General features: G+C 37.4%; 1 protein-coding gene across 8 annotated transcripts in view; it reads right to left on the bottom strand.

Moving 5' to 3' along the window:
* Positions 1-25,885, bottom strand: part of LOC124177516 (collagen alpha-3(IX) chain-like) — a 95,106-nt gene that overhangs the window by 62,432 nt on the left and 6,789 nt on the right. The window contains exon 1 of one of the 8 annotated variants that reach the window (XM_046559942.1): positions 3,052-3,212. The exons of the other annotated variants lie outside the window; for them this stretch is intronic. The gene's annotated coding sequence lies outside the window, so the exon portion shown is untranslated. Of the gene's footprint in view, positions 1-3,051; positions 3,213-25,885 lie in introns of those variants that run through there. 8 annotated transcript variants of the gene reach the window in all.

The following is a 25,885-nucleotide window of genomic DNA, read 5'->3' as shown; positions in this document are numbered from 1 at the left end:
CTTTCTTACTTCCTGGATTTATTACACGTACTACCACTTTCAGGAATTTTAAAAATGATACTTTAGAATAAAAAAAATCGTCTTTTTCTCTGAAACAGAACTTGTAGCAGATGGCCAGGCGATTCTCAATATAAACTTTTTGGGTGCCTGACACACGCTATTCGTGAGATTTTGTGACGTTAAAGGATATTATATATGAAGTTTGCAGCCTAGATTCCAAATTCACCGAGTATTAACGAGTCGGCTGACTTTTCGTTAGACTTCTGGAATTTTCACCTGACTTCGACAGTAGTTCTAAGGATTTAGTACGGGACATCTATTTATATAGCGCGAGCATGTTTTACGCAATTTTTCATGCGTGTTTTCCGTACTCAAAGTACCCGTTTCTGTGACGGCAACTGATCTCTATACTAACTGGATGGCTGACTAGCGTCCTCGGCCTGAGTCGATTAGATCGACACCAGCGCTCCAACAGCTTAAACGGAACTAACGAATCACGTGGCTCGCCAAAACTGACAGCACATAAGCGTTCCTGTAGGAACGGAGTTTTATTGCTTTTGTAAGGAAATAGAGAAAATACATTGGTCAGTGCATTTCTTTACGTAAGTATATAATGAAAAACAGAGAAATATCGTAATTTTTTCCACGTTGTACCATGTGATTAAATCTGTTTCTGGTATACTACTACCCACGTGACCCGTTAGTTTAGCTTGAGATATTGCAGCGCTAGTGTCGGTTCTTGGAGCTTTTAATAGGCGTAAGCTGTCGTGTGCTGGAAGCATAGGACACACAACCAGTTAGAAGAGAGATTAGTGATGAAGGTAGAGTGAGTCTGCAAATGCGCATGCACGGGGTACAGAAGAGACCACTTTTAAATCTGGATTTTTCTGTATTGTGCGCATGCGCTATCGCAAACCAATCTAACATTACGCAACCCTAACTACAATTTCGTACTTCATGAAAAAATACGTAACATACTCTTGATGCATAAAGAATTGTGTGCAACGAGGAGGAAACTATCGTTTCGCCTCGCGTATTTGCAATATTCGCGTTTGGCGCGCACAAGCATACTCGTCTTCGGCTAGTATGCATGCTCACCTACGACTCATTTTGCAAACTTTTGCTCGGCCCGAAAACTCCGAGTTTGCCTCTTTGTTACACAATATACTATTTAAATTTTAGGTGCAAGGTTAACTTTATAAATCATTTCATTTCGAGAAACATGTTATTTCGATCGGAGTGCTTGATACAGTTCCTGCAAAGTGCTATGGTGTTCTCTAACAATAAGTTGAAAGATGAGAAGTCCTTAAGAGACAACACTCACATTTTTTCAAAATCCTATTGGTAAAAATATGGACTAAGTAGAAAATATTTTTTCTCTAATGTCTGGCAAATTTTTCTGATACCCTAACTATTGAGAACTCCGAAACTACGAGTCTTGACTAATTGGCTACTAAAAAACTTTACTTACCTGGTGAATGGAGCTTTGACACAAATTTCGAATAGCAACGTCTTTCGGCTTAATATCTGGTAAATCTATATTTAGGTAAAGCTTCTAAAGCAAAGTTGGCTTATTCAAAAGTATATGTACTTTAACGTATCAAATACTTATCAGAACTAATTGTAAAAAACAATAAGGATCTCCAGAACGTTTTGGGGAAGTGTTATACCCATCATTTTTAGTAAATTGTTTTGTCTACTTCACGTATCCAATTTTAGCGCTACGTTTGTTTACATCGATTATAATCTAGTAAATACACAGTGCGCAGGAGTATAGTATTACAATTCTAGAAGTCGCTGTAAAGATAACATTCGCTTACCACACGTGCCGTAGGCACGGTATAACAAACTTATCGCACGCTATATGTAAAATGGTGTTTTTCGATACTAGTGCGCGAAAGTGGCAATGCCCGCACAAGCGTGAAGGCGCCGCACGAGCCCGTAGACGAGTTGAAAGGTGAGTGTGGCGCATTCATGCGAGATAGGCATTGCCAACTTTCGCGCGTGTATCGAACTCTATTTTTTGCTACACCTGTAATGGAAAGTCCGACATACACGATTATATTTACACGAAACCACGGCACGATGTCTGTTCAGTGACGATGTCGAGCATGGCAAAGAGTGACAAACTATTCCATCGGTGGCGCTAGTGCAGCTGTTGGCGAAATGCGTAACTGTGGATAAAAGCGCGACCGTTTTTTTCGCACACCGCTAGCAATGTGCGAAGGTTTATCTTATACCACCGGCAATGTGCGAAAGTTTTTTTCTCACACCGCTAGCAATGCGCGAAAGTTTTTCCCGCACATGTGTATAAAAGACTACTTTCGGTGCTTGTAAATGGTGCATAAAAATGGACTTTCCGTGCAGGTGTTGCAAAAAATAATTTTACGCATAGACTTTACCACTGAAATATACCCAAAATGAAACATGCAGAAGCCACTTCGAGCGTGCCGCTTTGGCGTGACCTTGAGTTATCCTCACTCTTAATTTAGTTACCGAAAAATGTAAAGCCTTGTCTCACCGTGAGTTCAATTTCGTGTCTACGCGTTTAGCTTGTATTTTACCTAGCTGGGCTTGTGTCTCTGGACATCTTGATTGCCCTTTATAGACTTCTTTCGAATTATATCACATTCGTTTGCATCCCAAATGGAACTTTTCTTCGCAGGTGTTAAAAAAATAGTGTGTGTCTCGCGTACGGATGGGCGATATTTGACCCGTGTGATTACAGCGCTCGCCTTGGCAAATGCTACAAACCGCCCACTCGTCGAAAATCACCTACTTTCCACACTTGTACCACAAGATACTATAGCTACATCACTTTATCACTGTTTCAATATGAAAAGTGAGAAAAATTTCACTATAATGCTACTGTATAATCTATTTATTTATTTATTTTTGGAGTTTACTCCTTAAGAAACGATTTGAGTTATAGGGCCCGGTACGGAAATTATATGAGGAGTAAAATCAAGTGTAACACGAAAACTTGAGGCGTTATAGAAAGAGACAAACATATGTATTGAACGTGCAAAAGAATGAGATGGAATCCATTACACAGCGTATCCTATACTCGGGGTCTCCTCTTTGTGCGGTGCTTCGTATAGTCCAGCAGAATAAAATAAAGTTCTATTCAGGAATAACGTAGGTTAGCCGATTTTTTTATAGGTTCATCACAGACGGACGAACATATTTTCACCTACCCCCGAAAAAGTTAGGTACGGATTTGTCCGTAACGATTGTTTAAACTTTTGAGACCTCACATTTTGTTAAATAACGTCTTTGTTGTAGGTCATACACGAAAACTGTTGCAACAAAAGTTGCTAAATAGATGGCTAATAACTCTCGGTCGTACGCTCCGTACTTCTGCTCGGCTGTGCTGAGCTTCTTCGAAAAGAAACGCAGACGATTGCGAGTTCGGCGTCGCTTGCGGGAAGAGCTAGCAACGTGGCTTGCGCTAGGCTTTCCTTTGACGCTTCAAAAGCCTGTTCAGCCTCCGTGTTCGACTTTACCGGGGTTCGTCCCTTAACGTTTCCCTGAAGAAGGTCGTTCAGGGGTGCCTGCAGGTATGCAGCCTTGGGTATGAAACGACGATAGAAGTTTACCATACCCAGCAATTGTCGTAGCTGTTTTGTAGTTACGAGCTTTGGATAGGTGCGGATGGTTTCAACCTTTTCCGCCAGCGGCCGAGTGCCCTCGCCGGACACGCTATAAGCCCAGGAATTTTGCTTTTACTGCCCCGAAAATGCATTTTGCTGGATTTACCAGCACTCCGTAGCTTTTCAACCGCCTGAAAAGTTCCCCCAGATATTGCAGATGCTCCTCTTCTGTCCGTGAGGCTACGAGGATATCATCGATGTACACGTAGCAAAATTCCAAGCCGCGGAGTACCTTGTCCATGAAACGTTGAAACGTCTGTGCTGCGTTGCGTAAGCCGAACGACATGAATGGGAATTCGTACAGGCCGAATGGAGTCGTGATAGCTGTTTTCGGAACGTCTTCTTGTGCTACAGGGATTTGGTTATACGCTCTCACCAGATCTATTGTGGAGAATATGTTGTTCCCCTGGAGGCTCTGGGAGAAATCCTCGATGTGCGGAACCGGGTAGCGATCCGGAACGAGTTGATAGATACGTATGTGCCAAGAGCGTGGCGAAGACTGGGGTAGAGATAAAGAAAAAGTGCAGGCTCGCCCCCGAGTCGAGGCCAAGGGTCGCGTCGCGCCATAAATGCCACCTGTAGGGAAATTTCCGGCGCGGTCAAACCCTTAGCCCTCGGCTAGCGAGGCGAGGCCTGGACACTCGAAGGTTAGTTGTAAAGTACTATGGAAAAAGATACACATGGAGAAACGGAAATATTTTTATGGTTTTTCGCCGGCTTGCCGGTGGCGGTTCACCGCCACAAGAAACTTGTCAATTTTGCTTGTTAATAGACGATTACACAATTGCGATGTAGCATTTTCTAGTTCTGTCGAAGAAGGCCTTACATCGATTTATTACTGCAGCAATATTAAAATATCGCAAAAGTTACACGAAAATCTGTCACAGATGACCACAACCAAAAAGGATAGTAACACATAATATAGTTTCTGTTTACAGTTTCGAAATTAGATTCGTTTGGACCCAAAGTTGAATATTTCACTTATGGTAAAAAGTGAAAAAAGTTGAAAGCTGCATTGTAACCACAGATGGAAATTTCTTTCAGTATAGCAAGTCTTTTAAAAACCACAAACAAATTCTTATCAAGAATCTTTTACGAAAATTACAAGAAACTAGAACGGCAAATGTTTATTTTTTGTGTAATAAGAACAAATTTTACTCAACTTTTAATTGCAGTGACAAGAATTCAGCAATTTACCGGCAGTAAAACAAGTGGACTGAGTTGAAGGTAACAAAATACCCCCTTAGGTGTTTGAATAATTGTTATTTTTGAGACGTGCAGACGTATAATATAATATTATAAGATAATGAATGATTAAAAATTTCATCTTAATAATTCTGGTGATCAAACTTTCGAAAAACAATATATCAACAACGAACCGAGAACAAACTATTTGACGGATAACTGTGTAAAATGCGCTTTTAAAATCTGCACACATAACTGGACATACACGCAACTAAATGCTAACTTTTTGTAGACATGACAGCTGTAGATCAACATAAATCAGGAAAGTCAAATTAGAAATATCCCTGCGAACTGTAGCTGTGCTTTCTATAATATGATACATTATACGATAGCATTAGAAGTATTCTCAGTTATTACCACGAAAAAATAACAAGAGATCGAGAGAATGCAGTGTGACAACCACGTTGGATTCGATGAAATTTTGAACTTGCTTCTTGCTACCTGCACTGACAAACAGGCACGAGCATGCTCGAACAGGTCGAGACTTGCTACTCATGTACAGTACGTGGGTAGTTCTTTTGACGCCTGACTCACTTTATGTGCTCAGGATCACTGATTTCTTCTTCTATGTATCTATTTATTCATAACGTCTAGACGTTCTACGGACAGTAGCACAAGTCTCCTTTTAATCATTCAATGAATTTGAGAATGCAAGAGATAAAAATAGAAGTAAAAGAATTGAATTACGAGTATGTTGAACTAACTAAAACATAAGGACGTTGATTATAATAGACTTTCAACTTACAATTCCCGAAATATTTATTCATTCTAAAAATTGCTTGCTGTTGAACCCGTAGTAAACCCTACGTAATTGATTTCATTACTAGCTCTTACTGGCAGCTGTAGAAGACACTGTGGTACCAAAAAATCAAATTTCTAATCCAGTCAAATGAGCTTCAGAGGTTACCTTCCACAAGAATATCTACATTCGGTACTTTTTGATTGAAATTAAATCAACAAATAAGAAATTTAAATAAAAATACAAAAGGGTCCTATTAATAATAATTGAACACGGAGCCAAGTAGCAACGTGCAATAATAACAATAATTTTTTAGTCGTTCTAACGAGTAATTCAAAGTGTACAGTATATTTTGTTACGGTGTATGGAAATTGGATTCAACCAATTCCGATAATCGATTAGCAACTACGTATACCGAAGGATATTTGAATGATTTCTCTATTACACTAGTACCGTTGCCCATAGCTGTGGTCGTATGGTGATAGATATTTTGGCTTCACGTTTGAGAGGCCGCATGGCTTGAACACATGTATATAATACAGTCTCAAGTTGCGGCGAGTATGACTCCGAGAATATAAACCACGAAATTCTTCTTACAAATATTATTACGAAGTTTCATTTCCCCCCGAGTGATTTCATGTTTTCATTCATTTATTATATATTTATTTGAGAGATTACATCCATGGACGGAATATCATCATTATAGTTCGGATTTATTCACTCACACCGAAATAATAACAGAATTGATTAGCATTACGTACTATCAAATAAAAAAAAATATTGATGAAGAACGCACGTTACAACGAACCCAGGTGCATCCATCTAATGAAATATGCATTTTCTTCGGAGCTCAATCATTAATTCCCAATCGGCATAGACTAACCAATGGAAGTAGACAAATAGATCATGTGGAACGCCTTAACAGCGAAGGAAACGGAATTGCGGTTTCTATAAATCTCTAATTGTAAATAAAACTTGCAAGACGTTCTGCCGTCGCACAACCCATCACAGCACAAAAATGCTTGACGCGTGTGTTCCTCGGTAACAAACTCACGTAGATATAATACGAAAACTCAATTATACATCTATCGTAAATAGTATGCGCCTCGAGGTGTGACGGTCTCTCCCTTTTCGATGAGTCATGTACAGTCGGTACCGATTATATTACGCTCGAAAACAGCGTAAATAGTCTTGAAAACAATCCAGAAAGTGTACAATAACAATGATGTAGGAAATATCCCTTCTAGACAGACGAGTGTGTTTGTGATTTTTTAAAACGTTTTTCTGGGTACATCTATTTCACGACCGTGCAACAATTTTCTACCTGAAAATATATTTGGCATAGAAAAGAAAAATTGTGATCTCGTTTTTATTTACATTGTTTGGGATATTACTAAAAGTTTTTTTTTTCAGCAAAAATGTGTTTTTATAACATGAAAACTTGTCTGATCGAAGTTAAGATTGATTTCCGTAAAATATTTCCAATTTTTCAGCACTTATGATGGTGTAACTCCCGAACGAATCGGAAGTCCATAATTTCCTTTGGAGGAAAACTTGATTGTAACTGGTCGAATGCAAGTAAAAAGTCTCAGGAAAATCGAAAGCGTCGCAATTCGAAAAATTTTGATTTTTTTTTTCGAAAAAATTTTAGAATTGTGTTGTTGGAAAAATTTTCAAATATTTTTTTCAGAAAGCTCGGACTTATTGACACATTTTATACTTGTATCATTTTTTGAAAAGAATGAAAGCTCTTGCAGATAGAGCCAGTTGAAAAAAGTCTGTTTCGAAAAAGTTGAAAAATCGGAAAATTCATAAAATCTACACAGGTGGCCTAATCGAAAAACGGCCGAACACGTGTTCTTTTTTTTCGATAGACGAATTGAGACAAAAATTGACACCAAGATCGGCGTCGGTGACCTTCACCGATTAGGGGAAATGGTGTGGAATACCTCATACAAGTTCGTACATATCTTAACGCTTGCTTATCGTATTAATACTATACTTGCTGCATAGGAAATATGTATGTTATAATCAGCACTCTCAGCAGATCTCCGACTTATTGTGGCATCTGGTGACAGAGAAATACTAAATTCAATATTTATGTTCAATAATCATCACATTTCGTTAGGCGTGCAATGCGTATTATACATGGTATGCTTATTCCCTTACACGTGTAGTGAGAATAATTTCAATCGTTCATTTCTACTCGGACATATACTAACCGCATTTTTATCCCTCTCTACAAGTATTGAAATAGAAAAAAACGACAATTTTCTTAGCGCGTTCAAAATAAAATCTTCATAAATGGAAGGCGCCGAAGTAGCAGTACACGTAGTGTTATAGGCGTTGGATTTCAGTTCATCGTCCCTATGGATAACAATACATTGTCACCGAACTATGGAATATCTCATTATCGGAGTCTGCGAATACTTGTAATGTAGGTATTGTTTCCTTTTTGTATTTGTCCGTTAAATTTATGACAATATATTCATTGCCGTATCGAGTCTAAGTGAGAGCCAAGTATATCACACAATAATTTGGCATTAGTCGAGTCTTTTTCGGTCAATAATAAATTAATAAATGAACATCATTAGCGTTTTATATTTTCCGAACAGGTTCGAGCGTCAAGTCACAAATTACTTGACCGTGGAAAGCTGAAAGTGAAAAAAAGAAAATACAAAAGCCAACTCTGAATAAGTAAAATCAACAAATCGGCATCCTTGTCTTTGAGCTTCAAGGTAGACAAAACAACCTAGCGGAGCATGGAATCGTCATTTCCGTAGGTACATACACATATGTGCATCTCAATCAACGACAAGGTGAAAAATCGATGCGAGATATAGACAGGTTATTTTGCAAAGAGAGTCGTGCTAATGGAAATCGATGTTTTGTACTCTAAACGGCTAATAAGTGTTCGGTAGACAGAGACATCTCTTATCGAGAACGGAAACAGATTATTCGTCACGTGGCCTACGCGGCTTCCCACTCCCCTCTCAAAGCCCCTGATACACGCCTCCCACCCTCGAGTGTTTTCTGAATGCGCACTTCTTACCGTGTCGCGCGTCTAGTGTTCGTGGTCGCCGGTCGAGGTCAGACGTCACGACTGCAGAAATAATAACAATAAGCCCCGTTCCGTTTCGCCGGGGACTGAGTTTTGATAGTTTCGCCGCATGCATTCGCCGCTCAAACTTTGCGGTCTTTTATATCGATACAGCGATCATGCTTTAACACCGAGTAAATTCACTTGAAAGACGAACTGATTGTTAAGAATATTTTTTTTTTAGTGCCAAAGTGGTGCGAACGGGTACGTATATTTTTCGAAGATCGAGGATTCGTTTGCAGAGTCGTCGAGTATTTTACTTTGGAATTGACAAAGTTGTGAATACAAAAACTATTGACACACACTTCGATCGGGGGGCAAACCGTAACGTTTGAAAGATTTTTGACAACATTCGACAAGCTGACCACGTTACAATGTCTTATTGCAAGGAGTGTGACATCCTGTTCGCGAAAACTACAGAATTTGTAAATCACAGGAGAAAAGAACACCCGAGATTTATATGCCACGGGTGCAAAAAGGTTTTTGGGCTGAAGAGAAAACTTGTATATCACATGCGCTCCTGCGGGCAATTACGAGGGAATAAAAATTCTCGCGAACCTGGGTCTGTTATTGGCTTTGCGAATTACAAACGCCTGCCGATTGTTACAGCGCAAAAATTAGATACAGAGTTCGAAATATACATGGACAGAAAGTTTGGTAAGAAGGGTGTTTTTTGTACTGTTAAAACGTGCAAATTTTGTTCCAAAACTTTTTCCATGGCTTCGGACTTCGCTGATCATATCAGAGAACATTGCAAATCTATTCCGCTCGATGCCACCGGCGTCAAATCAAAATTCGATTTCATGAAATTCATGGGCCTCAAGATGAGAGAGACGACCGATACCGGCCCCAGCGATTTAGAATTAATTGGCGATGAGGTAAGAAACAAAATCACTGACTGCCGGGTGGTAATTATAGGAGAACGTTGTAAAATTTGCGATATATCCTTCAAGTGCGTCTCTGATATGGATCTTCACAATAAAAAATATCACCCACCCAACGATCGGAAAAAGGTAACACTCGTACTAAGAATCGGCGACGAAATCATCTCGAGGCTCTCTGTAAAAAAGCGTCACATACGCCGTAGCGAAAAGGTAGCATGCAAGTCAAATTGCCGAAGGTTGAAACTTCGGTTGAACAGAATGTACGAAAGTTGTCAACATCCGGCAGAGAAAAATGAGAGCGACAGACACAGCCGGAACATTTTTCCAAGGGTAGCTCCATCGGACGATGAAGCTTACGGTGACATTATTTTAAATTCCGATGTAGCATTGCTTATCAAGAAAGAAATCGGCCCGCCCGATAGCAACTGTACCGGACGTCAAACGGCGAGGGAAAATTCCATAGATCTGCTAAATTTGGATCATACGACCAGAACACAAAGTACTTTCAGCTCACTCGAGCCGATTTACGACACGAATATGATGATGCGTAACCTTCGACCTGGCGGTATGGACGCCGACGACTTTTTAGATAACCTACGATTCTCCGAACAGTGGAAAGACGATATAACAGATCCTGACGTGCCTTGGTACTCGCCGGTGAAATTGGAAAAAGTCAATCGAGGAAGTGACGAGGACAGTTGTTTCTGCATCGACGAAAGAAAACGGAGCCCGACAACGAAGAAAACAAGGACTGGATGCGATTACGAACAGTTCAACGATATTATGAACGGAGATAGCGAAGATTGTAACGAAATGAACTTCGACGAATTACTTTGTATCTACAAGTATTCTTGCGACTCGAAGTGTCACCCTACTGAATTCGGTTTTCCTTCGACAGAGAAGAGCTACAGGCTTAAAATCGAGCGCAAAGACAGCGAGGACGACGACAACAACAACAGCGCGGGCGATCGCCGCGGCTCATTGTCAGTCATAACAACGCCCAGTTACATCGGCGCGATTGTTGTCGAAGAGGAAGGCCCTAACTTGACTGTCAACTGTTCTCGATCCGCCGCTTTTACTTCTTGGACGCACGAAGACAAATTCTTCGGATTTCAGGACGACCGAGTTTACGGTCTAGGCAAAGGAGTTGTCGGCGCAATCGATAATTTCCAAAAAGTACTTATAAAAGAGGAAGTGATGCTGGACGAGACTAACTCTTGCATTAATGAATCATCTTTTTAGCCATCTATTAATTATAATACATAGACATGAGAGCGTCTAGTGATGTATACGTTAATACGAATCAAATTGACGTCGTGTCGCAAGAAGAGGTCACTATATCAAAGTAGTAAGCTATAGGTGTGCGACACGTGCCGAACAGTGGAACCGAACAGACCTGCGATTTCGAGTTTATATAGGTATTTCTCAGTCGTTCTCATTTGTGATGCAATACGTACTATAGCGTTATTATTAATGTACGATTCTACTGCCCAAATAATATTTTGTGTTTTTTATTTCTGATTCGTATTCTCGTTTTCATTTATCAATTTGGAGGACAGTTCAATTATCTTTCCTAAAATTACTATTCTAAGTATTTTAAAATAGATTATTAGTCATACGAGGATTAATTTGGTACAAGTTGTCTGACGCACCACAGAATGTTTCATAAATATTACAATGTACCCAATAACGTTAAAGATGAAATACTTGGAGTAGAGAGGTTCAGAAACGGCCTTTTTTTAGCTCTGCTCTTCTCCGAGATTTTTGGACTTTTCCACTAAAAAAATAACTTACGCGAAAGGGCTGGGATAAAAAATTTTTTTACCACTGCCTCAACGGCGTTGAAATTTCGAAAATGGGCTATAAACTTTTGTTACGTCATACAAAACATAGCCATCGAAGGATTTACGAATTCTCAATTTTGAAATTCCCGAAAATAGCTTTTTTACTCGAAATGTCAACGTCGTTGAGGCAGTAGTGAAAAAAGTTTTCAGCCCAGCACTTTTGCATGTGCTATTTTTTAGTGAAATAGTGCAAGAATCTTGGAAAAGAGCGAAATCGAAAAAATGGCTCGCTTCTGAACTGCCCTATTTCACATGCTCTAAGCGCGAGCCGAAACCCGCCCGAAAATCCAAAAATTTCAAATTGCGATATCTGAGAAACCACGGCCCATTGGATTGAAAATAAAAGACCACGTTAATCGGGGGCCTTAAATTTTCACCACGTGCAAGGACAACCCGTTTCGCGATATCAAGCATCCCTACTCTCCTTGTCAGTGCGCGTTACAAGTGTTGTACATCTTTTTGGTAAGAATATAATTATAACTCTTTTTGGTATTAAAAATTAATAGGTATATACATGTATGTCGTATAAAATGCTGGATGTTGTTTATATCGGTACATTATTGCTGTGATTATTATATAACAATTTCAAATATTTGACGGAACTGATGCAGTGATTAGATGTCAAGACACTGTAAAGAATAAATTTATAATTTTTTTAGTAGCGTTCGTTGGATTTTACTTGTTTTACGTTTGACAGTTAGACTGTATAATATAGATTTTTTAAGAGCTGAGATAAATAAATTATTAATTCCCTTGTAACAAACCCTGGTTTACCTTGCTTTTCACATTCGTTGTGATTGCAAGTTCTCCTTCAATATCCTCATAGATGTAGTAATGAAGCTCTCCGAAAAGCGCGAAGGAAAGTATGAGAATTGGAATAGACATGCAAATGTCTAAGTTATTGTTACTATACCTCAAGAATATTATTTGCATTTGAATATTTTCGGAAAATTTTTATTTTTCCCCGACTTCACAAAAGGAGGAAGGTTATCAATTTGTCGCGTATATTGTTTTTCGATACACCAGTTCGAAAAGGTGCAACCGTACAAAAATATTTCACCGACACTTGGTGAATTTGTTGAGTACACACAGATGCTGTACATACCTATCTTACACAAAATTATGCGACACACTATTATCCTATACAAAACCGTCAAAGTCGAAAGTAATCTACAATAAAAAAAAGTATTTTCAACTAGTAAACATCATACGCGTCGCCTACTTTCGAAAATAATGTTGCATCATGAGGTTTACGTCAAGCAACTCCACGGATTGGATTTTTAAATGCATGGCACGTGAAAATAGTTTTTTTCATGTTTCTTCGAAAATATTTCACCGAAATGGAACAAAAATCCTTTTCAACGAATGATCTGGTTCAGATCGAATTGTGAACTAAATTTTGCTATTATAATTTATTTTAATATTTTTATTCACAATTTTATGTTTATAATCAACCGAACAAATCCCATGTATAAAATTTCACAAAAAAAAAACGTCTACCCATTGGTGTTACGGGGTTGATAATTGTGATCGTATCCACACCCAACCGTGATGTTATTACGGTTTACCCTCTGAAAATTAAATTATTTATACATGTATTACGTCTGGCTTTATAACCAAATTTTTCTCCCATCTACCTCATTACCTTCGCTTTACTAGCTTTCTCGAATTTCTCTTAAGGGGGCGCCCTGGTCGATTTCGACGTTCACGTATATATCTTCAAATATCGAAGTCCTTGTATCTGAAAAGCGAAGAAAGGTTTTAAGCCCCATCTTATACGCAATTCTGGACAAAAACACTAAAACCCATTTTCATTTGACGCAGAAATGATAAAATCTGATGAATTGTACGAATTTACTATTGCGATTTCGTAGAATCCGTGTCATTTTTTTATTTCTGCGTTATATGAAAATTTGTTGTAGTGTTTTTGTTTGGAATTGCGTATAGAATGGGGCTGTTAAATATTTTTTCCCGGTTGAGATACGTGAACGATACTTGGAGATATATACGTCGACGTTCAAATCGACCAGGACACCTTCTTAAGACGCATATAATCTTTCCCCTGTCCTCATATTTCCATACTGCTCTGTGCATGCGAACAATCAGATAAATGTAAAACCTTGAGTGCACACGACACTAGTTTAGTTAATTTTACCTACTCAGCACTATGTATTCCCCCACTATTCTGAATTCTTACACTTTTCCTGGATTCGAACACTTTGTCTCCGTATCACTTTTATTTCATTATACAATAAGTATACTTTTAACATAACTTTCGTTAAAGCAACTTCAATATTCATCTCCCAAATTTAGCAAGTTAATTTCAATTCGATCTTCGAAATCACGATTCCAAACATTCATAATCGAACCCCCAAAATCCACTTTGTGCAATTCAACAATTCCACACGCAGCATTGTGTATGCCCAGCATGAATAATGACTTATGATTAGCTACATAGCTATTTATCTTTCTCAGCATCGATCCCCTTGGCGTTTTCTTAAACCCACTTTGAGAATATAACTAATGTTTCCAAATTGACGAGGTCGAACCCAATACCTGCGTTAAGCCTGCACCACCACACCGGAAATATGAACCCAACAGGTGTTTGAGTTAACATCTCGGTTGGGCACAAAACTAGTTCCGTAACGGCTCATTCGAACTAGACATTTATCCCGTAACAAATGAATGATTCAAATTTTGAAAATGAAATAAAAACATCACGAGAATTTCAATTTCTTACCCAGTTTTTCTCATCAAACGTGAAAATAATGATTTTCCAAATGTATGCTAGATGGAAAATAGTCGTCTAGTGTAATGTACTTATTAAACTTGAATTAAAAATTCATAATTTCTGAAACATGTTTTTTCGGCAAAAACTAAATTTACAACTTGAGTCAGGCAAAAGACCATATCATTTCAACCGGATGATTGTTTACATACCAAAATGGGGGTGGCGAATAGAAATGATAGCCAATGCTGAAATATGTTGGTCGAAACAATTTTTAAAACTTCCAAGCATATAATATGCAAATGGTACAGCCCTACAAAATAGTTCGTTTAGAGTCAGCACAATGTGATCGTATAGCGCTCGCCGGCCTACGAGTATTTGGCGGCGATTCGTTGCCGCGAATCTTGATAAGGCAAGAATCTTAACGCGGTCTGAATCAAATTTCGCTGATGTTCAGCAGCTGTGTTGGTGTTAAGGTAGTACCGTGATAAATCACTTTTCTTACAATATCTTTCAATTTTTGAATACACACAATTTGAAGTGTCCTTTATACGTAGGAATTTTTTTTAATAGTCCTTGCGGTACTAAATTTTGCAATATTAGCGATCAAAAGTCGTACAATTTACATGTATTCCCTATCCCGACCGTAGTTAGAGTGAGCATTTTATTTAATAACAGCCATACTTTTCTTAGAATTTTTTTTAAAAACTGAGAATTATTAATTGAGGATATAACAAGTAATTTTTTTCAAAAAAAATATAAACAAGCCGTATTCATTTTTTTGTAAATAATTCTTAAAGTTTGTTGCTTTTAATGATTTTCAAACTTTCTCTCATAACCTGACCCGTGAGAAATAGTGACTTGGCAACGTTGCCCTACGCGGGAAGTTTAAAATGCCATAAAGGCCCAACGAATTGAAATAAATGTCAGAACTTTGCGGATATAGGTTACGGTACAGGTTTTAATCGCGAAGTCATTGTGTATTATTTTCAGTCTCCAATTATAACTAACCTCAAATTGATTTCATAACAATACATTTCTCTACAACACATGCTTGAGGGGCAAGAGATACTGAGTTAGAATGCAACGTTGCCAAGTCAGATAAAAGACGCAATGGGAAAATTTTTATACTTCTGCGCATGTGAGAGGTGGCGCAAAGGTGTACTGTATCTCAACTACTTTTTACTTCAGTTATAATGTTTTATACAGGGGATATTTCTCTGGAAGTTGAGGACTGCTGCTATCACGGTACTACCTTAAATGCTTAATGAATGAACTACGGCTATTGAAAACAACGGAATCACTTTTCGCAACAAAGAAATACCTATATGTGGGTACTGATTCTCACCCATAACCCCTGGGTACTTATTCTATAATTTTGTAGCCCCGAGACTGCCTAGAGCGACAAACAATGCTAAAAACAACAGTTTGCAATGACGGTCGAGCGCCATATTCGTTTGTTTCGTTTGTCGCTGTTGCGTGACCTGTTGCGTTTCGCGTTGTTTGCCGCATCGGGAATTCATTCTCTGCACAAATATTCTACTATTGCTATTTATGTCGACTTCGTCACTCGACACAGCTACTGTCCAAGCACGAAATCATGTAAAATTCGGCTATCGTGGTATTTCCCTGAAAATTGTAAAACTTGTTGACTGAGTACATTCTAAAATCGTAAGAATTTTCTAGAAGGTGATGACTCATCGCTCGTATTCTCATATGTGAGTCACCCTAAAGTTGCGCAACCTTTCAGAAAGTGATCACGGAATTACGCCTACCCGGAAACTCGGTCAGCATATTCAATCCCCTGTTGCCAAGTACGCATTACATCTCGCATTATATTGCATTGATGCATTCGTGCTGAGAGGGCGCTGCTGTCGAGGATATTGTCGTTATTTATTTAGGTATTAATTATACTTTGTTCTGACTTGACATTAACCCACAATTCAATCAATAATTATCGGAGTGCTAGATTACACGTTTCTTAGGAGAAATCTCATAGTGTGATTTTTTATGGGGCATTCTACGTGTAATCGACCTAAGAAAACTCGCACCCTTGCAGAACCGGTTCAAACGTTGTGAAACGATTTCGTCAGTTCGTAAGAAGATCCGAGATTGTCCGATAATATGTTCGTTAACTGGTTTTTAGTGTTATTCACTTGGTTAGCTGTTCTAAAGTTCGAAGCTTCTGACGATGAGTGCTCTATGACAGAATGATGATTGACGTAAATTGATTCTGTTTCTGCCGATGTCTGAAGTAATTCTAATTTGCAACTGTCCAGTTCGAAAAGAACCTTGAGGTCTGGAAGAGACCCTGATTGGTTTTTGGCTACGTCAGTGCAAGACGATTGGTCTTGAAGAAGCCAATCGGTGCAATGCTGACAAGATCGTTAGTTGTAAGAATGCAATTTGAATTCTAAGAATGATACTTTGTGAACTGCTCGTCTTGTCCTCTCTCACGTTCCTTAAGTTTGGTCAGTGAGAGTTCGCGAGCCTGAGTTGGAATTGAAGATATAAAGTAAAGAAATGAAAATGATACATGAACGATTGTTGGTGCAGGACCATTGCACACCAAGATGATAACTAACTCTTTATCAATATGGTTCTTAAAGGCTATGGTATGAGCATGTGTGCTTTCTTATGATAATTGCACGTCGGTAGGTTACGATACAGAGAGGGTGCAGCCATAATTATCGGCTGGGACGTAACAGTATCAAAAGCCACGCGTCATTTTTCGCTAATCATTTCAGAGAATAATCTTTTATTAGTGAAGAAAAACGTATAGAAACTTCATTATGGGGCCGAATTCAATTTAGAAGCTATGAACTTTCCTCAGCAAATAAAAACCACTTTTCGAACTCTAAGGAATCAGCGTACAAAATCAAAAGTTTTGTTTATCTCATGGTTTCAGAAGATTTTATGAATCTACATACAGTACTACCTCGTTATGAGAGAAATTCCCATTCGTTCCGCTTAACCGAGTTTTATAACTTCCCCCACCCTAACTGTCTACCTGACGTCCCCCAACTTTGGCGTGGACTTGTTATAAGCAATTGCGTTCAATCACACGTATTTAGACACCGAATTCGTTTACACAGAACTGTAATTCTCTTGCAACGAGGAGTGGTGATCATCGACACGCTCGCTCACTCACGGGTGATCCCCGGGTTCTGCAGGCAGTAGTGGGGAACGCTCCGGCGACGAATTTCTTAGACTATTATACTTAGACTATTCCCCTAACCGCCCTAACACTCTCTCATAACGAGGTGTACTTTGTGAATTTACCGTGAACGATTCCGTTATTACGACAGCAGTTGATGTGTTTATTATGTTAGCGAAGTTTCAAACGATGAGCTAGCCGAGGGGGAAATAACTCACTATTAAGCGATGTGTCAATAGGTTTGTGGATTAATTACAACTAATCTGAATTAATGAGAATTAAATAAATTCTTAAAAATTACCCCAAGTTGATTTAAATTAATTTCGATTCATGTCAGAATTATCTGTTTACAGAGAAAAAAATGAAATTAAAGTTAAAATAATAAGTTGAATTAAAAAAAATTTAGTCGAATTAACAGGAAATACGAACGACTGGATAGAAATTTTTTTAAACTCACTTGAAATCGAGTTAATTATCGAGAACAAAATTTAAATTCGCGAATTGAAATGAATCAAGTTGAATTAAAGAAATTTATCTGGAATAAAAAAAATTATATGAAATAAGTAACATCAATTGAATTAGATGAATTATTTTTAATTAATTCAACCCAAAAAAGTATTGTGTTAAATGCCAAGTACTGCGTTGGGTCTTGGAGAAAATGCTTGACAGTAATATGAGCTGCAGATACCTGTTACTGCAAGGGAAGATAACAAAACACGAGAATGCCCGTTTGTATTTTTAAGTCTATAGATTGTACAGTCTTTGTCAGCGCCATCTAGAGGCGGAAACTGAAACTTAAGGTCAGTAATTACGACTAATACTTAGACACGTTAAGGGTTTTTGCATTATTCAATAAAATAATAAAATTAATTTTCTTCTGTTCTTCAGTCATTTACAATTCAAAAAATGAGACTTGTTATAGAACTGGACCAAAATTTTTGAAAAACTTATTTGCTCTGTCGGTAAGGTGGTGAAAACAATGCAACTAATTCTAGATTTATAATATAACAAGCGCTGTCCGTTATTCTATTCGATGTAGCAATTGTTGAATGGTGAGAGAATGTTTCATTTTATTACTTCATTCTAGATTAACCCGATATCTTACAATCACGACAATCAACCCAAATTTAAATGTGATCAATACTTCTGAAGAAATTACCAAGATTGCAGATTTTCAAATTTTTCTAATGCACAACAATAAAACTCAAATTTCTTTCGTCAGTAACCAAATTAGATATTGTTTTTGGTTTTAAATTGTTAAATGCCAGAACTCAAATTTATTCTAACACTCCGCTTAGGTGTGATTCGATAACTTTGCATCCGGCCATTCCGCAGGCGGATGAATACGACTATGAGATCTTCTTAAGGGGATGCTATAGTCAGTCTTTACCGATCGAGTCAGATTTGACTTATTTTGGCATTTACCAGAGCCTACACATCGTTGATCCGATGTGGTTACTGTTAGTGCAATTCTACGTGAAATGCCAAACCAGGTTATTGCGAAAACAATTTATTTCACGCAACAATAGTACTAAAAAATGTATTTTAGTGTAATTCAATTACCATTAATCCCAGTCACTGACATGGGGTCCAGTCGACCGCAGAACCTACTTTAACGTACAATTTTAAAGTCAGCGTGGTAGAATCAGGGTTGCTTGTGCAAGTAAAATGAAGAATGATTGAAAAAACTTTGGCGCCTCAGAGACCTCATGTATGTATCGCATATTGTTTTACTTTTTTTGCTTCAAGAATTGCTCCCACATCCTTCATCGTTTTTTGTTAAAACTAAGATTGGAGTGTATTTACAAATTCTTAAATTTTATTTTAGATTTTTGCTCAAGTCATAATTGAACATAACGTATTGTTGTGTACAGTAAAAAATTCCAAAGTTGGCTGGAGTCTGGGTAATCCCGCGTAAGGAATGCGGAAGTTTCCATAGGTGTAAGTGACTAGGGTTAATCGTAGAAATACCTTTGTTCGCGTTATTCTAGAATGAACTAAAAAAGTTGGCACATTTTTGTTGGACATTGCATGTAGAATTGTGCTATCTACGGCTAACTTAGTGGATTTCTTCCAATGTTTAGCAATATAAATATTACTAGTTTTATGTGAAAGTATACATTATTCACCGAAAATTAAAGTATGTTATTGAAGTATCTTGCAACTTCCCGTTTCTGTTCATCAGTTGTAGTACATACGTTCAACTTTTTCCGCCGACAAAGTTTAATACCTACTGTACCGGACGTTCATGGCAAAACAGTTTTGAATGCTACAGTTTTCCAAAGAACCTTCTTACGTTTGTGTTGATTACTCATAAACGATGTAAACAAAGCGTTTCAAAAATGTTTTATTCGATTTCCGGAGCATATTTTCTGCAGTTTCAATTGTTTTTTGATTCAGCTTTCACCTTTTTAACAAATTATTTTCAATTAAAAACTCCATATTTCGTTACGTATCACGTAAATACCCATGCATAAAATGTCAATTTTCTCGTTTTATTTCGAGTGAATGGTTTAGTCGAAAGTTTTAAAATAATTGAGGTATTTTTCTACAGTTGTGGGAAAAATGTTATAAAAACTTAGAATTCTTCTCTGCATTTTTCTCTACCTAGCAAACGTTGTTAATGAACCATTGAAAATCAGGACCCGTATATTTGCTGCCAAATTAGTACTGAATGTGACCCCGATTGTGTAACTCGTCCAATCAAGCATCGCCTTATTTTGTGTAATTTAACGGGGTTTAACTGAATGGAATAAATTTGTTTGGATCAATGATGATCCAATTGACTTCGCTATATTCATACTTTGGTCAACACAAATAAGCAGCCTGTTAAAGACTAATAATCTTGTTTAAATTTAAATAAATATTGGTTAATCTATCCAATGAATATCTGATGTAACTGGAAAGGCATTGAAGTGCCACAATTTATAACAAGAGGAACAAAAGTTGATACCATGATCACATATTTCATGCTAACGCGCATTTACAGAGTGATTACAATAGATTACTCGACGAATAATTTTACTTTGACTACGTGATATCTTACGATTTCTAACATTCCATATGATTTCTAACATTTCATATGATGTCTTAAGATTAGAGAGTGATTTTCGTAATCCTAAATGATTTCTCATGACTACCATCATTACTAATGCAGAAATTTATTTTAATATTACTAAGTTCAGTGTGATTTCGGTGATTAAGGGAGCTTTCCAGTGTGAAATTTTCAAAAAATCGATTTTTTTTTTTTTGCTTTATCGAATAGTATACACTCTTCCGAATATTCCCTGAAATTTTCATGCCGAAATTCAGATTATTTCGGTTACTGTTCAGCATTTTTTGGAAGAAGGCAACGGAGCGCTACCGCTGCCGCGTCGGCCGTCTGCCCGTGCGACTGTTATTTCTATTGTCTCGTTCCTACCTGCACGTACATGAACTTGGCTCGCCAATTGTCGAAAATGTGAATTCGGACTATTGCATAATTTGCCGTTAATTAGCCGTAAATTAGTCGCGCGATTTATTTTTTTGTCGCACTCAATTTTCAAAAAAAAAGCGGATGGCGTGCTAAATTCTTGAAAATCAATCAATCACTGTGTGTGGCAACTAGCTCCAAAGCACGTATTCTGCGGCAAGCAGATAGTAGAAATCGCTACGCAGTGTGCTGTGTGCACCTTCAATGAAGGTTACGACCCAATTTTAAAAATTTTGAAGACGATGGGATGCACGATAGGGCCGAGCGCCGCAGATTTCGCCGCTAAGTACAAGAATGCGCGCATCATCCAAGCAAACCGCCAGGCGTCCCTGGATAGCAAAGAGGCGAGGACAGCTCGTCGGACTGAACAATCCATTAAGCATGATCTTTTCGAAGAAAGAGAAGGGATATTGTACGGACCTGGCATCGCTGATTGACCGTACGTAAACGATTTACCTAAGATTTCCTCACTTGAAACTTTGAACGCGTTTTTCTCGAAACAGCATTTTTCAAAACGGTGTCCAACTTGGAGGGCAGAGTTTTAAAGCTATCGAGTTGAATTTTTTACACAATATTCTTAACGTCATTGTTTATCGTGCTATGGAAGCTTTTTTTTTTTTTTTGACATCTTCCTATTTTTTTGTAAAAAAAACTGCCAAAAAAAATGCTAAAATCGATACCTTTTGTTCAAACCAGCGCCATTTTTGCAAAAAGAAAAAAAAAGGAAAAAGCCTCCATAGCACGAAAGCCAATTATATACCGATCAATAATATTTTTGTGTTTTTTGTTTTAGATCAAAATTGTGACCCCCAACGTGGACACCACATCCAAGTGCATTTTCTGCAACAATTGTTTCATCATTTTTATAGATATTAATTATTAAATAAATCGATCTTTAAAAAATTGTTGAGTATTCTTCAATACCCAATTAAGATACCAAAAAAAAACCAGACCGATTAGATTATTTTTTCTTTAAAAAAAAAATCGCGAAAAACAGCGATTTTTCGGGCTGTCACACTGGAAAGCTCCCTTAAAAAATAATTTCGACTGATATTGATACCATGATCGCTTGAGTGAAATACCCCTTGGGTTATGTGATTCATCTTTTTAATACCGTTGCGCGTGTTTAAGTATATCCAACATTAGGTTAAGCATAAAGAACCACGACCATTACTTTAGAAAAATGCGGTTCGTGTAATAGGTTGAGATAATAGGCCCCACATATTTAGGTACCTCCACTAAGCGAATATATTATGATACGGAAGCTATTTTTGCTAGTTAACTGACAATGAGGCCTTCGCAGTCACTAGAATTTTAATTAGTGCTTAATGTTTAAAAAAAAGTGGTGTATTCAAATCCTTACTCATTAGTAGATACCTCACAGTCGCAGAGTGCTTTAGATGTATATCTGTTCATTCGAAATCGAGATCACAATGCATATAACAAAAAAGCCTACGAGGATAATCAAAATTATTAAATATTCGAAACGTAGTTATTGTCTCCACTTAGTGTAAGTAGTGATAATTATCTGACCTACTCGTTCCGGTTCTACAAAAATCAATGAAATGAAATCGTTTCGTTTCACGTGATGCGAAAAAATCAATTAGAAGAGTTATTTCATTTCGAAGACGAGTAACAAAGTCAGCATCATAACAAGGAAAGTCGACGGACCTGAAAGGATGAACTCTAAAACTTACCGCTATTTCGATTACTTACGAAAATATAAGAATTAAGACGAAAGTATGTACATTTTTTCATTTTTTCAAATTAAGAAGCTCAGAGGTTAACTTGGTCGATTTTTCTCAGATCTGGTCAGTTCTAAGCTAGACCGACCCATGTTGATTCAGATAATAATCATATAAATCTGTTCATTCATTCTTGAGATATTGCCAAATCCAATAAACTTCTGGTCACTATAGACATAAGTAATCGGAGGTAAGTCTAAACTATTACTTTCATGCTTCGAGTGATTCTTATAACTACGCGAATGGAAATTCGAGGTTCCATCAGGCCCTGGTCAAGATAGGCTCAGGCACACGTTACTAAGTTATACCTGGTATGGCCCTGGCCAAGTTGGCTTCAGGCAACCCTTACTAAGGCGTGCATATTGGGCCCTCTGTCAGGTTGTCATCAGACATCATATCACTGAGGCGCACTTGATGTTGTCCTAGTCAGGATAATATCAGGCATTTCCGAGTACGACATGCCTGATCTGGCCCTGGTCAGCAGGCTCAGGTCAAGCCAACTCTACTATGGCACATCTCATCTGAGCCAGTCTAAACCTGACACATTGCAAGTACCGCGAGTAGCCACCAGGCGTCATGGAAGCCGTTGGCGTTCTCATGATGAAAGTATCAAATGACTTGTCATAAAGTGTGGCCATCTACCTACAAAATTGTACGAAATATCATTTCGCAGCTTGTTGGTTTTTTTTAGATATCTACCTACAGATATCAGCTGCTCATTTTTTGGTAGCCTTAACTTCGCATCTGTATAAAACTAAATAATCTGTCACGTTATTTCTAAAATCAATAAATCTGTATAATCTAAATGTATATTATGATTAAGGGTCTGGGTCAGTAAATCCAATGAGAGCTTGATCAGAAAGCCTAGCCTTAAATCTAATAAGGGCCCAACCAATACAGCCTATTCAGGCGATTCTAGAACATTGCGTTACATTCGTGATCAAGGGTCTCAGGATCAGGTAGCCTGACTTCAGCTTGATCAGGCAGTCATAGTCCAGTCAAGATAGGTTTTCACTTTGCATTAATTCCATTTTCATTTTTTCTTGGTTCAATCGTGGGGGGGGGGGGGGGGTCACTGGGAGTCCTCAATCCAAAACTCGACCAAATCGGCCCCTTGCTATCGCCGCCATCTTGAATTTTATGAAAAATAGTTTTTCTTGAGTAACTCGGCCATTTTCAATTTTAAGGAAAAATGGTAAAGACAAAAGTTGTAGGAAATTCAATTTTCAAATTAAACCTGAAAATAGCGGCGAAGTAAAACTATTGTATTATCTTGTTTATTTCTGACTTTAAGGCATAAATGTCTCTTTTTCTTTGCCGTTGACGTACTACTACCTTAAATATTGACTGTAGCAAAAAAACGGTAGGGACCAAAATTGTTGGAAATTTAATTCTCTACAGGTTTATTTATGTTTATTTATGCCCTAAAGTCAAAAATAAACAAGATAATACAATAATTTTACTTCGCCGCTATTTTCAGGTTTAATTCGAAAAAGATCCATTTTTTGAAAAAAAGCTTGAGAACCAAAGTTGTAGGAAATTGAATGTCGACTTTTTACCTATCTTGACTGGACTATCAGGCAAGCCTGCGCAGGGCCTGGCCGACGTCTGACGTCAATTTCTACTTGACTACTATTTCGGCTACAGTATACTTCCTTTTCTGTATATGTTCCGCAAAGCAGCCGTTAAAAAAATTCTGCACGTATCCGAATCATCCGTTCCTTATGCATATGAATGATGGACCAATCCGTGAACTTTCGCCTAACTTTTGAAGGTAAAAATTTAGGATTTACTGTAATTAAGATATTTTATAATGTACACTAATTGTAAGATATGAAAATCCTGCAATTTGTAGGTTTCTAGACCTCACCGTTTGGGGGTGATCAATTTTATTTGATCACTTTTTTGAATTGGATCTCTATTGTTGAATTTTTAGCACTTCCTTTCACAAAAAAAAAATATAACTTATCTGATGTGTTTTATACGTAAAAAATTCTAATAGTACCGAATCTGAAATCCAGTTAAGGAAGCGTGGATCAAGAAAGACTTTTTTGACATTTTGAATCATGTACACGGAAAGGCCTAAAAAAATGATTGTTTGTATTTTCTGTTTCAAAAAGTACGCATTTTTTTCAGTGAATCCTCAAGTTTTTATACTAGATCGAAACCGGAGTCATTATTAATGTCAAATCAGTATAAATATTCCAGGGTTCTATAATTTTCTGAATATTTTTTGTATCTCTGAATCATTCAGACCGATTCAAGTATGCTACCATGTTTCATCGGACTGAAAGAACTTCAGGATGTAACCTTAAATGTTTACTTTTTCAATCGCAAAAATAATAATTTTTTTTCAGTGAACAAAAAAAATTATTGAAAAAATTGAGATCTCTGGAGTACTTATTCCAATTTAATTGTGATCCCACTCTCAATCCATTCTGAAAATTTCAGGACACCCGTCAAAATGTGTACTTGTTGAAAGAAAAAAATAAGAACAATTTAATGTTTAGGCCTTCATACAAACTGTAAAAAATTGTTTATTTTTTACACTTTCTAAGGATATACCGTGAAATAGAATTCAAATTCGGACAGATCAAACTTTTTCAAACTAAAAACACTTTAGTTTATACTTTTCCCAATGAACGGAACTGATGAAAATTTGAAAACAAAGGTTAATATATAATAACTTCTAGTATCCGTTATATTCGGCTGCAGACCTTTACTGTTCAGCAAAAACAAGAAAGACATGTCCTGAAAGTAAATTTGAAGCCTTGTTGATTTCAGATGAAAACTGTGGCCTCCAAAATGTACACAAACAGCTATTTTTGATGGTGATCTCCAATGGGTGGCAGCTGATATCTTCCATATTTTCCAACTAAATGCTACAAAAAAACTACAATATTAACTCGAATACATGTACAAAATGTTCTTAAAGTTTCGATAAGTTATATACATTCCTTTCTTGCCAAAAAAATTGATGAAAACCACTAAAAAATGTAGGCCTAAACTTATATCCCCCCTCTGCAATCCTATCAAACTAACAAATAGATATTCAACAAGCTGTACGTCAGTTCACATTTTCAACGGGCATACTACGTGTGCATATTGATGATATTGTTACAGACGGTGAAATCACCCCTTGCTTCTCCCTTTCTAACGATCTAGTGGTCTGCATAGATAAAAGAGGTTCATTTTCAGAGTTCATATGTCATAAAATGAATAAGGTTGCTGCGTCAACTAGTATTATTGAAAAAATAGTCTTATTACCGACTTTAAACGGTGAACACACACTTTACTATTAAGGTATTTGTCGAAAAA

Source organism: Neodiprion fabricii, chromosome 3, assembly GCF_021155785.1.
Source record: "Neodiprion fabricii isolate iyNeoFabr1 chromosome 3, iyNeoFabr1.1, whole genome shotgun sequence".
Lineage (NCBI taxonomy): Eukaryota > Metazoa > Arthropoda > Insecta > Hymenoptera > Diprionidae > Neodiprion > Neodiprion fabricii.
The sequence above is the reverse complement of the archived record's forward strand: the minus strand, read 5'-3'. Positions and strand labels throughout refer to the sequence as shown.